This window comes from Mus musculus, chromosome X (assembly GCF_000001635.26).
Source record: "Mus musculus strain C57BL/6J chromosome X, GRCm38.p6 C57BL/6J".
NCBI lineage: Eukaryota > Metazoa > Chordata > Mammalia > Rodentia > Muridae > Mus > Mus musculus.
In genome coordinates, this window is record NC_000086.7 from 70,139,104 (window position 1) to 70,153,775 (window position 14,672).

Here is a 14,672-nt window from a genome sequence, read left to right on the forward strand (position 1 = left end):
TTAGAATATTGTTATATAACAACCAGAAGCCTGAGAGATGCAAAGAGCATTTTTTTCACACTCAGATGGATTCTTTAACAACATATTCCTTACCAGTTTAATAATCAGAATTGCCTGTGAACAATTCCAGCTGATCCAATCTACAACTGAGGAGAAACTCTCAGAGTCAAGAAACCACATTGCCAGGATGAGTGAAGGCATATGGAAGCTGTCAGCCTGTACCATTCGAAACTGGTGTTTAACACTATTTTAGACTAATGCAAGCGATCTGTAGAGCTACTCGAATACCAAAAACATTTTGTTTACCTGCTCTAAGCTAGACACTGTTCAAAGAACAAGAACAAAGAAATGAATCTGAAGAGTTGTTAGACCTTTATGTTTCTCCTCCTGCCTATGTGGTTCATTGAAAGGTCTGCCTAACTGCTCCTGTTGACTGAATCTCATTGCTCCCAAGGCTGGAAACCTCCACAAGTGAGAACAATAAGAATAAGAATCACCTGTGCATCTAGTTAGACAAACAGATTTCTAATCCCTACCCACTGAGATTCTGGCTCCACCTTCTAGGGAGGGGCCCAGAAATCTATATGCTTTTACCTTCAGGTGATTTAAGCAGATAGGCTCAGAGAGAAACTTGAGGATGGGAGCATGGAGTGAAAAGGAGCTGCAGACACCATCAATCAGCAGATGAGAAGGTCAGCTAGGGGAGAGATTTGTTGCAGGACACACAGCTAGCAACTGATAATGCCACAACTCCAGCCCTGCTCTTCTACATTCATCCAGGTAAAAAAACATTTCTCAGTAACTAGGAGAATAAAGTCACATGAGGGATCTCTCTGTGCAACAGCCCATTCTACTATGGCTTTTAAGAAGTCGTGCCCCAGTGAGCATCTGTTGGGTTATGCCAATTACATGCTTGGAAGGTACTGGGGGAAGAAAACATTTATTGGACACCAGAGCTTAATATCATGTAACATGCCTATTATGGCTATTGTACTAAATAACAACTGTAAAAATCAACAATGAAATATCATACCCAGGGAGCAGTCTTAATGAGGAGATTCATGGGGGATCATGGCTCAAGAGAAACTGGGTGAGGCATGAGCCATTTCATGAGAAAGAGCTCTCAAAGATACTTACGAAAGGGCCAGCCAAATGCTATTTTTAATTCAACTTTCACACCCTCTGACAGCCTCTCCTATTACCCTCTACCTCCATCATTCATCTCTGATGCTGAACACTGTCAGATGCTTTTTAAAATCTAAGCATACTATAGCCCCCGAGTTTCCTTTATTTGTCATGGCAGTGATATCTTCAAAGAACTTCCTTAGGTTATTTTAGAATGACCTCCTCTAGCCTTGAGCTTAGTTTCCCAGAGAGCTTTCATTAGTGTTAGCTGAAAAGGGGAGGTCCAGGAAGGCTGCTCCAGCAGCCCCACTAAGGTGACACAGTCAGCCTCTGACAGAACTGTGTGGGTGGCCTACGGTGTTAATGCAGGCTGGCTTTATCATGAATGGGATAAGTCCCAGTGGCTGCATGTCTAAATAGGCTAGCCTGGACAAGGACAGCTCCACCTCTGCCCTTACCCCTAACACTTCTCTCACCTCTGCCCTTACCCCTAACACTTCTCTCATCATGACATACAGATATACAGGAGCTGAGAATGGCAGTAACCATTCCTGAAAAGTGTTCCCCAAAGGATAGCCCCTGAAACCAGGATATATTGTTCAGCTTGTGTTTATTTATTGTTTGGCCTGACTGTAAAGAAGGAGGGTAACAAATAGGCAATTGTTAACTAAGTAGGAAGTATTGCCATCCTTCATCCTTCATATACATGAAGGCTTGTTTTCATAACCACTGAAGAGACTTTGCATAGAGAGCCTTATGTTCTTTATATTAAATAGTGTAATATTTGGAAATATTCTCTACATTCCCTTCCATATATTATACTTCACATCATTTCTCAGGTACCTATGCAATATAAGCACTTATGCACATAGTCGTTATGCTGTATTGTTTAGGTAATAATGATAGAAAAAAGGTCTGTATGTGTCCAATACTGATACAAATGTATCCCTAATATTTTATCCCAGATTGGTAGAATGCAGATACAGAACTCATAAATGTGGAGAGGTCCAGGAATCTGCATGCTTCTGCTTTCAGGTAATTAAATCAGGTAGGCTCAGAGACAAATATCAAATGAAATCATAGACATCTAGAGTGAAAAGAAATTGCAGACATCATCACTGTGTAGCCTAAGTTATATGATTTGAACACCTTAAGTTCCCCCATTAACTCAATAAAGGTTGAGTCAACATTTCCAGTGCCATCCAAGGGCTTACCATCAGCTTTATAGGGCTGCTGAATGGGCCTTACATTTCCTACTATTTTTTTTCCATGTGGGATTAACTAGCCCCTGATTTCCAGAAGTTTCTTCTCTTGTATTTTTATTCTATCTAGTCTTCCCGGGTGCCTGCTCAGTTGTAATCTCGCCCTGAAAGGGAGAGTCTTCGGTCCTCTATATACTTTGTCCAACATCTCACACATTGTGAGTATCCAGAAATCTATTTATATATTTTTCCGGTCAAATCTAGAGAGATATATATTTCAAAGTCCCCACCATTGTAGACTAGGGTGTATTCCCTCTGTTGGTGACCAGTCACTATTTTCTAATGGAGAAATGGTGGAGAAAGAAGAACAAGAAATCACTTCTGTAGGCCAGCCACACATCACAGGGACATGTATAAAACAGAAATCCTCACAAGGACTTTGTGAATCACTCTCCAGATAGTTTAGGAAGGCTTTGGTATATTTTCTAATATGTGTACAGGGCTCATAAATAAGGAGAGCCACACTAGAAGCAATGCTATAATAAGCTCATGCAGGTAACACAGCAGATCATGAGCAAAGATTTATAGGCAGTAGCTGTCATCACCCTCTTCTTATATGGCAGTTCACCCGTGGCACCAAGATAGATAATTGCCTTTCTCAGTTCCTGTGTTTCTACATCCAAAGAAGGACATCCTGAGTATATTGGCTCTTTAAAGTGTCTGTCTCTGAAATACAAGTTGCTAGAAGGTAAAAAGTGAATAAAAGAGCACAGTAAGGGACAGCTGCAAGCCTCTTAAGGCAGGAGACTCTTCTTTCCCCATCTAGGAACATTATCTAAGGCAGAGTGCAAAATGAGGCTTCAAAACATCAGCAGATGTCAAGAAACACTCCACAAAACTTTATACATTCAGGTCTGTGCAGATTTTTCTGCGCAGAAAAAAGCCACAGCTTCATTTCAGGTCCAAGGACCAAAAGAAGGTAGAAAAGACAGTAAATCCTTCAAGAGTTTCCCTTCAGCATTCACTAAGCATTTTTCCAGTATTCATTTCTTTGTCATTGTGAATATGAAATGTGACTGAAAGGAAGGAAGGTATTTGAGGTACCATTTTTATGTGAATTAAGTCAATCAAAAGAAGCCTTAGCATGAAGCCAGAATTCCATCTTATCTCTGCCTCTTGTTAGCTATCTGACATCACTCAGTTCCCCCCACACACATACACACATCACTAAGCCTTGCTGAATATACTTGTACAATAGACATAACAATACAGCTGTCATCAAAGGCTGTGAGGAACAGTACTTACAATGAACTGAGTAAATGCTGTTCTCATTTTCTTTCTTCTAGGTCTAATTACAAAGCAGTGGCAGAACCTCAAGTCTAAATTGTTCATTTTTTCTATTTTTAGCCAAAATTTATGGAGTACTTACTATATACAAAGCTCTGTCCTAATCAATGTTCATGTATTAATTCATTTACTCACCACAGTGATGACAAGAGTGATTTTATAAAAATAAGGAGCAGAAAGGGGAAAAAACACAGAATTATGAAACAATGACTCATAAAGGAGTCTATAACTATTTCCATTTTACATGTGACAAAACAGAGGCAGGCACAGGAAGGCCCCAGCTAATCAGCAGTTAACTAATCTAGAACCCTGAACTCAAATTGTCCTAATACAAGTAATCATAAGCCCCTGTTGGTTAGCAGTAAGTGTTTAAAAGCCTGTTTTCTGCAAGCTTCTGAGAGGAAGGAGCCCAAACATATCCCTAACTCCAGTACACTCAACTCTGGCAAGCACCACCACACTTATGGGAAACTCTTTCCAACACAAGGCTTTCAATAGCTGATCTTAACCATATCATTTGGGGACAGGAAGTCAGGTTCATAACAATCCCTGCTGCTGTTACTGTGCCCCTCTCCACAAAACTTGACTCTGGGTCTAAATGTTCACCCACACTGAAGTAAAATGACATACTGTATACAGATATAGACACATGGAATCACAATTTAGGCTATCCTGGGAAGACAGAGATTCTTAGTCAATCTCTGCATTGCTCACAATGGTGTCACAACTTACAGAGATGGAATAGGAGGTGGCCAATGTGAACACAGAGATATTCCTTGTTCCAGCCTCAAGGCACCCATAGAATACTGTCTTCACTCTCTGAACAGAATTTTCAGAAAGAATTTTAATTTCGGAGGCTTTGTTACATCATTGCAATCCATTACAAGCAACTCTCTTGCATATGTTCACTCACTCACAATCCCTAGTACTAGCCAACTGACACATACTTCCTCCATAATGCCCTCTTCCTGCTGCTATTCTGTTGCTTTTCTTGAAAATAAATCTTTTCCTACAATATATGCTGATCATGGATTCCTCTCCCTCTTCATCAATATCTTCTCCACATCCCTTTTCATCTAACTCCATAACAATTTCTCTTTCTTTTTAGAAAATATAAATAAAATAACTTTTAAAAGAAAAGCACAGAGACACACACGTGCACACATGAATGCACGCACACACACATGTACACATGAATGCACGCACGCACACACATACATACACACAAACACACACACACACCCCTAACAAAACAAAGCAAAATACCAGTAACTTTTTTAAAATGCCCAAATAATATTAGAATATCTATAAATATACCATTGAGTTTGTTTTGTGTTGGTCTTCTACTGCTGGGCATGAGGCCTACCCTTAAGTGTGGTTTATATGCCCAGTGAGACTTCCCTGGAGAAAACTAATTTTTCATTTGCAAGACGTTGTCAATGGTAGATAACTTCTTTGATAGGGATGACTACTTACCCATCTCAATGCTGGGACCCAATCTTTCTTGGAACTATGCAGGCCTTATCTATGATCTACCTTGATCTATGAGTTCATACATGTGTCAGTCCTGTTATGTTTTGAAGACACTATTTTCATGATGTCATCCATCGCCTCTGGTTACAATCTTTCTGCCTCAATTAGTTAGGTTTTGCTTTGTTTCATTTAGACAGGATCATGCTTTGTAGTCTAAGCTGGACTTAAACACATTGTATAGCATAGGGTAGCACCAAACTCAAATCCCTTTCTCTCAGCCCCAAAGAACTGACATAATACTTTGTTAGTATGGTTCCTCCTCCTTCTGCCTCCTCATTTATCAAAGAACATACCAACAATCATATTGTATTGCTCCAACATTTTCTACGTACTCGGATAGTCTTGTTCACCTTTATTTATTGGCACAAGTATGCAACTGCTTGAAAACACACACATTTAAGGTAGCTAACCACTGTGTTACAAAACTGAGTTCATACTGTGTACATTTTATACACTCTGTTTTCATTGCTAAATCATCTCTTCCAGAAATTCATCCAGCTCAAATGGTAACAGTGTAGCTCAGTCTATTTAGATGACAAAAGTCAAAGCTACCATGTGCTTTATCTTTCAGTCATTTGGAAACAGTGGCTGTTCTCTGAATTACCCCAGTACCACATTGCCTTTCCTGCCTCCTGAGCACTTGAAGGGTACCTTCTCATCTGTCAAGACTGCTGATTGTGGCTAGCACTGACCCTGAAAGGGGAGACAACTCTGACATTTCCCCATTTTGAGTCCTTAAGGTATACTCTGAACAGACTTTTATTTGAGGATGTCTAAAATGTTTATTAAATGAGGTTGACATCTGTCTTCCTAATTAGATTCTAAGTTCCAGAAAAGCAAGTACACAATAAATCTTTGCTGACACGATGAATGAATGAGTGGGGATAAGTAGTGTTATAGACTTCAGTTATTCATGAGGTGGCACTGTGAAGACTAGATAATTTGACATAAGTACCATGAAAAGTCATGTTTATTTTTTCACAGTTTCATCCCATCTTATATTTACTAACTAGTATTTAATTGTTGCTTAATAAATATTTATATGATACATGAATTCCTCTGAACCCTAATTTCTGTCTTCAATTTGTCTTTGAAGAGACTCTTCCACAGGCTAAGCCTCTGACCATGATGGTATTCAATATTTTTGTCATTTGCTTGCTTAGCTGCACCAGGGAAATCTGGGAGTTAGAGAATCTCTCTTGGAATTTTTCTGTAGTCTACACCTCAGCTGCTAGGAACCAACGGTTTGCGAGACAGGGGGGCCAGGGGGGAGGGATAATCACATGGACAGCTGTTTTGTATGCAAATGTCACAGATTAATATGAAGCAGGAGACTCAGAGTGATATCGTGAGATTGAGAAGACATAACATAGGACTTGTTCCTGGGAATAATGAGAAAATTACTTTTCCTATGCTAGATGTGAACAGGAAGATCTACCTCACTTTTCTGTAAGTACCAGTCAAAAATGTGAGCTATGGAGCAAAAGTCTTAAATTCAGTAGGTAGAAATAATGGTAGAATCATTCCTCTCTGTTACATTTAAGAACATTGGAGTATGGGAAAGTGTAGAATGGAAGAAAATTTCAATCTTCAATACAAGCTCCTAGAATTGCTTCACTGGGAAAGGAATCTTCTCTCACCTCACCTATCTACTACTAGCCTCATCTACTGATGGGGCACCAGTAGGTGAACATTGTCTGAACTGGATAAGAAGTAGATAGGTAATAGTGATTCCTTCTCAGGATCCAGGGCCATAAACACCCACAGCCTCTGTTGTAAGGCAAGGTTATAAACACATTGAACCCATCATCCCATGACAAAGCAGTAGTCTGAACAAAAGCATTGACACTGAAATACTTGGGGGTTGCCCTGGAATGGAGTAGAGAGCCCATCTGTGTATGCAGAGGTAAATAGAAGCCAGGAATCAGGGACACAGGAATGAGAGACTTGGGGACCAGATTGGGGGATTACTTAGATTAATTGTTTTAAATATTTGGGCTATATCCTAATATCAATTTGAACTACATCTTTACTTCATAAAAGCTGTTAGTCTATGGGTGATGAGATCAACACTGGATCTGCAATCACCCTGGCAGCAGTGTGTAACAGACTAAATGGACAAAAGATTCAAGGACAAGGGAACAAAGAAGAGATTTAGAGCACACAGTTAATTGTCATGGAAAAAATATATAATTTAGAAAAAAATTGAAGGGAATGAAATTAGCAGAAGTAGAAAAGAATTGTGGGATGTACAGCAGATCAAGGTGTCAAGGAAAGGGTAGAGAGCTAGAGAGTATGAGTAGGAATGGAAGGAAATCCAAAATCGAAAGTGACTCAGGATGTGCAGAAAAATGAACAGAAGATCCACAGAATAGTGTTCTGCAGAAGTGGCTGCAGCAGATTGGCAAAACAGGAGATCAAAGTTTTAACTTGATGAGGTAAACTGGAGGTCTCAGGAGCCAGACTAGTGGAAATACTTAGTCGACAGTTGAGAACAGAACTCAGTAATGGTGAGAGCAATATGATATTTATCGTATGACAACATCAACTCTTGAGCCATGGCAGAACTGTCAGGGATCAAAAGCCCATAGTATCAGACAAATTGGGGAATCCTGATCTGCAACTTGACACAAAGCACATGCTGGACAGTTCAGGCTCCTGTCAATGAGTTCTCACAACCTTAGATCTAACTCCCCTACAAATAAATTAAAGGCAGTGTATTTAGCTTTTAGGAATAGAAACAGTTTATACAACCATTTATTTCATTAGTATGTTCATTTCCCACTTCAGGACTGTCTTTACTAATTAAATATGTTTATTTTAACTGCAGAAACATTTATTTCACAAATAATGACATGTTAATTATCTGCAGAGTGAAATTAACCCCAGGATGCTAATGTATACATTCATCTACCTACATATATATTACCTATGGCTACCTGGTTATGCTACCAATCATCCACAGCACTGCTCCATGCATTCTGGACCTACATCCTTCTTGTAATCTTCTCACTTAAAACTGTGTGGCTGCTGTAAAAAGTGGCATTTAACTATCATCAGATTCATCTCAGACTGAATAAAACTAGAGATTCATGATTCACTAGCATACACCAATATAATTCAAGGACATTTTCTTTTCTGAGTGAGGAGGTAACTGTCTCCAGTTACCCTGAGGAGATTTTTGTTCATGTTTTATGAAAACTGACACCTAATTCTCTTGTCACTGACACTTTCTAGATATGGATATATATCTGCAATTCTCATAATAAGTCATTAGTATTAATTAAGCCAACATCAATAGCATAATTTAGCTAGTCAGTCAACATCTTCTGAGAGCTCACGGAGACGGTATCCACAAATCTGAAAAGTTGTCACTGAAAAGTTGTGACTAACAAAGAGAATAAGACAAGGACAATGGAGTGTTCAGAAAGATAGGCATCCTTGCCAACACCACAACATGGGCATCAATTGCAGAAAGCTCATTTAGTGGAATCTTATTTTATGGTATGGCATCTGATTTTCTCACCTGTAAAATGGAGCAGTGATACTGTGCAACTGTCTGGCATCGAGGAAGAGGAGTTTCACAGAAAATGGTCTTCAGTGCCCTTTTGGGAAAGACAAGTGCTTGATTACAGTAGGAATCTGACAACTCTGTGGTCCAAATTCTGATGCTATCCATTAACAAGATTCCCAACTCCCATTTTCCCTCTCTCTAAACATCTCTCCCATCTATCCTGTCTCTCCCTCCTTTTCCCCATCATTGCACCCACTCCATTCCTCCCTTAGCATATTACCTTTGAATATTTATGTAGCATTTACTATATACCAAAGATATTGGTAAATATGTGGGAAAAATAAAGGACAACAGCCAGAAGTGACGAGAAGTAACAATATTCTAACAATAATTGCTTGTTTATAACACAGATATATACTAGTTCAATGATATGGTTCCTTATACAGACAGATGTCCAAGGAAGAGATTCTATTTACCAGACAGATATCCTAGACCCATGGACTGATAAAATTTCCCCTATATTTATTAACAGTCTTTGCTAGTATAATCAAAACTGTCAGATGTGATGGCTCACGCTTATAATCTCAGGACTTAGGAAGCTTAGGTCAGAGGATTATAAATTCAAGGCTAGCCTAGGCTACATACTACATACTACCTGGTATGTAGTATAATTCCCAGCATTGAAAAGAATTACCATCACAGAGATTAGTTGGAGCGGGCCCCTTGCTGTAACTGAGGTGAAGAGGTTTCTCATACAATTGTTCTGTGTTCTTTAGATTGGATATTCTCCAGAAGTCAGTAAGACAGAAGGTATTCCTGCTCTTGGATAGCAGCCTCAGGAGCCATGCACCCACTGTTTTCTTTCTTTCTTTATTATTTTCTTTATTTACATTTCAAATGTTATCCTCTTTCCTGGTTTCCCCTCCGAAAACCCCCTATCCCTTCCCCCTCCCCCTGCGCACCAACCCCCACACTCCCACTTCCCTGTCCTGGCATTCCCCTACACTGGGGCATAGAGCCTTCTCAGGACCAAGGGCCTCTCCTCCCAATGATGTCCAACAAGACAATCCTCTGCTACATATGCAGCTGGAGCCATGGGTCCCTCTATGTGTACTCTTTGGTTGGTGGTTAGCACCCAGTGTTTTCAATACTTTGGAATAAGTTCTAACATTTTTAAAGTGCTATCTGAGTGTCACCAACACCATAGATTTATTTTAATGAGCAATGCAAGTTTTATTCAACACATTAGCAATACTCTTAAAGATTAAGTAGAAGAGAAACATCATAAATTTCTAGTAAATTTTTAAATAAAGATTAAATTCATACAACATGGTTCATGTATTTTTCCAATTAATTCATTGCTGTTTGATATAATCACAGAATCCTGCAATCTCAAATCTATGTGACTTTAGAATATTTTAATCAATGCCAAAACCCACGGGCAGATTTTTAACACCAATGCTTTCTTAGTCACGTACCGTATGCAGTGCCTACCCCCAAAGACCGATGATATCTTCACTACCTCTTCCTTTTACCTCAGTAGTATCTACTTGAAATTCCAAGAGAATGTTAATTAGCTTTAATATATTTCCTGACTACTAAGTGATAAAGAAAAAGGAAAAATTAAAAACATGCACAAATGAAAAAAAGTCTCTGATTTGAATATAATTGCTCTTCTCTAAAACCCATGGTGAACTTTGGTCTCCAGTATGACAGTGTTGAGAGGTGGTGGAACTTTAAGGGAGTGATAAGGTTGTAATAGAGATTAGTACAGTTCTCACCAGGCTGACTTACTGTAAAAATGGCTTATAACCAGAAGTAGTCCCTTGTGCTCTGTTTGCACATATCAATTTACTCTTCTGTCTTTTGACATGTTATGAAGCCACAAAAGACACTCACTAGAAAACAAGCAGATACTGGTTCTCAAATAAAATTATTTAGTTGTATATTGCCCACTCTTGGGAATTCTGTTAGAACTACAAAGAAAGATCTATGGCAGAAATGATGTTTCTACTTGCATAAATGAGATAAGGGTTGGGTTCAAAGTGAATATAAGAGGGTAGAATTAAATGGATCTTGCTATTTAATGTTGTACACAGAATAGAATCCAGGGACCTACATATGCTAGGCAATCACTGTACCACCAAATCGCACCTCTACTTTGGATCTTTAGCATTTTGTGAGTAGTCTAGATGATAGCATTGCCTAATGTGGAGGATCTATCTAACAGTGAGGGTAAACTAAAAAGTATCAAATTAAGGATTGAAATACCAGATCCTGTGTCACTTCATGAATCTTTGATTATTGTTTATGGAAGTATATGGATATGCTTTATCATTTTATAGTTTTTAAACACAGTGAAGTAGACTATGGCTTAAGTTTACTGTTCCCAAACTATGATTCCTTTGGCAGCCAGGACAACACTCAAAAGATGAGTACCATAAACCACCTCTGATAAATGAAGACAGAGACACATTGTCTTTATATTCCTGTGGATATTTCATGTTACTAGGTCCCTGTGCCTTCTCATTGCTTATAGAAAATGCTAAAGAAATAATTGCCTAGAAGACTTTGCCTATGGCTATGACTATTACATATCAAATCATGTATTTGTTTAAGCCTATCTTCTTGAATAAAAACAGATAGTTCATAATTGTTTTTACCTAGTGTTGAATCACCTTCACTTGAATACATTTTGACCCAGGATGGATATTTAGTATGTACATGTTGAAAGGTGGATAAGTGTTTGCAACAGCTCTCTAGGAACTCTAAGCTCGGAGCCCATTGAGAAATAAAGGTAGGAGGGCAGAAAGACAGCTTAGTGATTAAGAGTGTGCTCTGATATTCCTTGAGGACCCATGTTTATATTCTAGCACCCACATCAGAATCCTCACATTGCTTGTAATGCCAGCTCCACTGGACCCAATGCCAAGAAGTCTCTCTAGATACTGCCTGTGAGTGCACAACCCACACTCAGACACATATCCATATACACGTCATTAAAAATAAGAAACTTGCCTACCTAGAGACAACTCACTGTTTTTTATTACATATATTTCAGAGCTCTTTATATTTTCTAGTTATGAGACATTTATTATGAATATGTTTTACAAATAACCCCTCTGCCTTTTAATTCTTTAAAGAATGCCCTTTGGTGTCCATTCATTTGTTTGTTTGTTTTCAAAAACCCTCTTTTCCAGCTTTATTTTTGGACAGAGTATACCATCTAATTACTGTAAACAACAGCATGCCACAACATGTATCAAAACTTCATATGAAACCTCAAAATCATATGTCATATTATTTGGATTTCAATAAAAATGTAAAATGATTTCTGTAGACACAATACAATTCTTTCTTAAAAAACCAAATGCATTCAAGTAAATTTCAATCACAATACCATTTCCTTTTTGTTGAATTAACATTTCTTATATGCCCCAGTAGAGTAGAATGCCAGGGCTAGGAAGCCGTCATGGGTGGGTTGGGGAACAGGGGGAGGGGGGAGGGTATAGGGGACTTTTGGAGAGGAAACTAGGAAAGGGGATAGCATTTGAAATGTAAATGAAGAAAATATCTAATTAAAAAAAAAAGAAAATCAAATTATACCTGTCAGGTCATATAGAAGCCACATAAAAAGGAAATATAGAAATGAAAGAAAAGAATGCCCTTTGAATGAACTATAAGTTTTCAATTTTGATGAAGTCTTGTTTCTCTTTATTCATTTTTGGCTCGTGCTTTTAGGGTCACACCTAAAAAATTTGAGTAGCCCAAAGTCAATTTTTTTTCTTTTAAGTTTTTATTCTAGATATTTTAGAGTTTATAAAATAGTTTTACATCTAAGGTAATGATCCATTTTAAGTTAACTTCTTATTGCAGTGAGGCAATAGGAACTATTCATCTTTTCCACATTGGAATACTCAGTTTTCCTAGGTTAATTTATTGAAATCATCAACATTTCTCCAGTGGTACATTAGTATTTGTAATAGCATACAGTGGAAAACAATGTAAATATTCATTAATAGAAGACCCATTAAATTTATTGCAGTACCTCTCTATCCAGTGAAAATACATGGCACCAATAAAATCAATATAAAAGCTGTGCCACGTACTTATTAAATGTATTCTATACACTATTAAGTAACCAGATAATCTCTTTAAAAGAGCATTCATTTGCATTTTCTCTTCTGAAAATTCTCTGCTATCACTTTTTTTAACCTCTTGTGTGTCAGGCACTGTTTTAGGCATTAATGATGCAACTATGATGTCTAGATAGTTTTAAGCTTCAATTTGACTGGGTTAAGGGCTAAGGTGGTTGGTTAAAAATAATTTCTGGGTGTGTTTATAAAGATGTTGTTGGGAAACTTCAACATTTAAACTAGTAGACTGGGTAAGTAAGATTATGCTCTACTTAAAGATAACTGCTTATCCTAATTGTCCTGGAATTCACTTTGTAGACCAGGCTGGCCCCGAACTCAAAAATCCACCTGCCTCTGCCTCCCGAGTGCTTGGATTAAAGGTGTGCACCACCACGCCTGGCTCTTTTTTATTTATTTATTTAATAGATTTTTACTGGATTTTTGTAAGTATTTCAAGTATACCTAAATACTTTAACTTAGGCTCAGAAAGACAAAGGCTGAATGTTCTCTCTCAAGGTGGATCATAGCTTCAAATCTTTTACTTTGTGTAGTTAATCTGAAGAACAATGGAAGCCAGGAAAGTAGAAAGAGGTCTTCAGGCTGTGTTAATGGAGGGGGCATGAGAGACTAGAGGTAAAACAATCATAGAGAGCTGCAGACCTGGATGTGTAACCCTAGAGGCAAAAAGACTTAAGCAGGAAGGAGTGGGATTACTGCGAAAGACAAGGGGGAAGAAGGAGAGCAAATTCTCACAATGGGGCCATGAGAAGCCATATAGAAGCTTACTATTTCATAACTGAACTTAAAAAAAGAATTTGAGAAAGAGTAGCACACTAATATGCTTTACAATATTACTAAGTGGGTGTTAGATAATATATTATGTAAATGTTTACATTATACTGAGCACATTGTTTCCTCATACATTTATCATTTCTTTATGATAAAAGCATTTAAATATCTCCTTGGTTTTTTGAAATATAATAAACATAGTCATCAGTCATAAGACTGAGTGAGAGAACACAGTATTTATCGTTCTTCCTAGATATTTAATACCTGTTACTCAACTTTTCCCAATATCTATTTCTTTCTTACTGTGGTTTAACAACTTTTCTACCCTTAAGTTTTATGAGATCAACCTTTTCAGATTCCATATGTGTAAGCAATCATGTAGTATATTTTTTTTAATGTCTGGCTTGTATTATGTGACATAGTGTTCTCCAGTTTCATCCACTTTAGCACAAATGACAGAACTTAATCTTTTTATGGCCAAAAAGAGTTCGTGTGTGTGTGTGTGTGTGTGTGTGTGTGTGTGTGTGTATGTGTGTGTGCATGTGTGCATGTGTGTACATGTGCACACGTGTTCCTGTAGTCATTCATCATTTGATAGACACACACTACTTACATTTCTTGGCTATAGTGAATAGTTTTAAAATAAACATAGAAGTTTTAAAACAAACATAAAAGAATGAAAGACTCTTTGATACATTGTCCTTTGCAGCTAGTAGGATTGATGTATTACATTGGCAATTCTATTTTCAATATTTGAGAGCCTTAATACTATTTCTCACAATAGGAATGATAATGTAGATTTCTACCAATACTGGTAATTCTCTGAATTCTTATCATTCCTTGTTATCTTTGTCTTGCTAAGATATATATATATCTTTATCATGTGATGACAAGTTGGCTTCCTCCTTTCTAGTTTAGAAATCTTTTTATTATCTTGTCAGATTTCTTTGATAAGGACTTCCAATACTACATTGAATAAAAGTGATAAAGCTAGGCATCTTGGTCTTGTTCCTGCTAATCTTTTGA

The 14,672-nt window shown here is 37.8% G+C and overlaps 1 long non-coding RNA gene across 1 annotated transcript in view; it reads right to left on the reverse strand.

Moving 5' to 3' along the window:
• 1700111N16Rik (RIKEN cDNA 1700111N16 gene) overlaps positions 1-4,485 on the reverse strand; it is a 214,329-nt gene extending 209,844 nt beyond the window's left edge. Inside the window, exon 1 of the long non-coding RNA NR_033213.2 lies at positions 4,407-4,485. This is a non-coding gene — a long non-coding RNA (RIKEN cDNA 1700111N16 gene). The remainder of the gene's footprint in view (positions 1-4,406) is intronic.
• Positions 4,486-14,672: the final 10,187 nt, after the last annotated feature.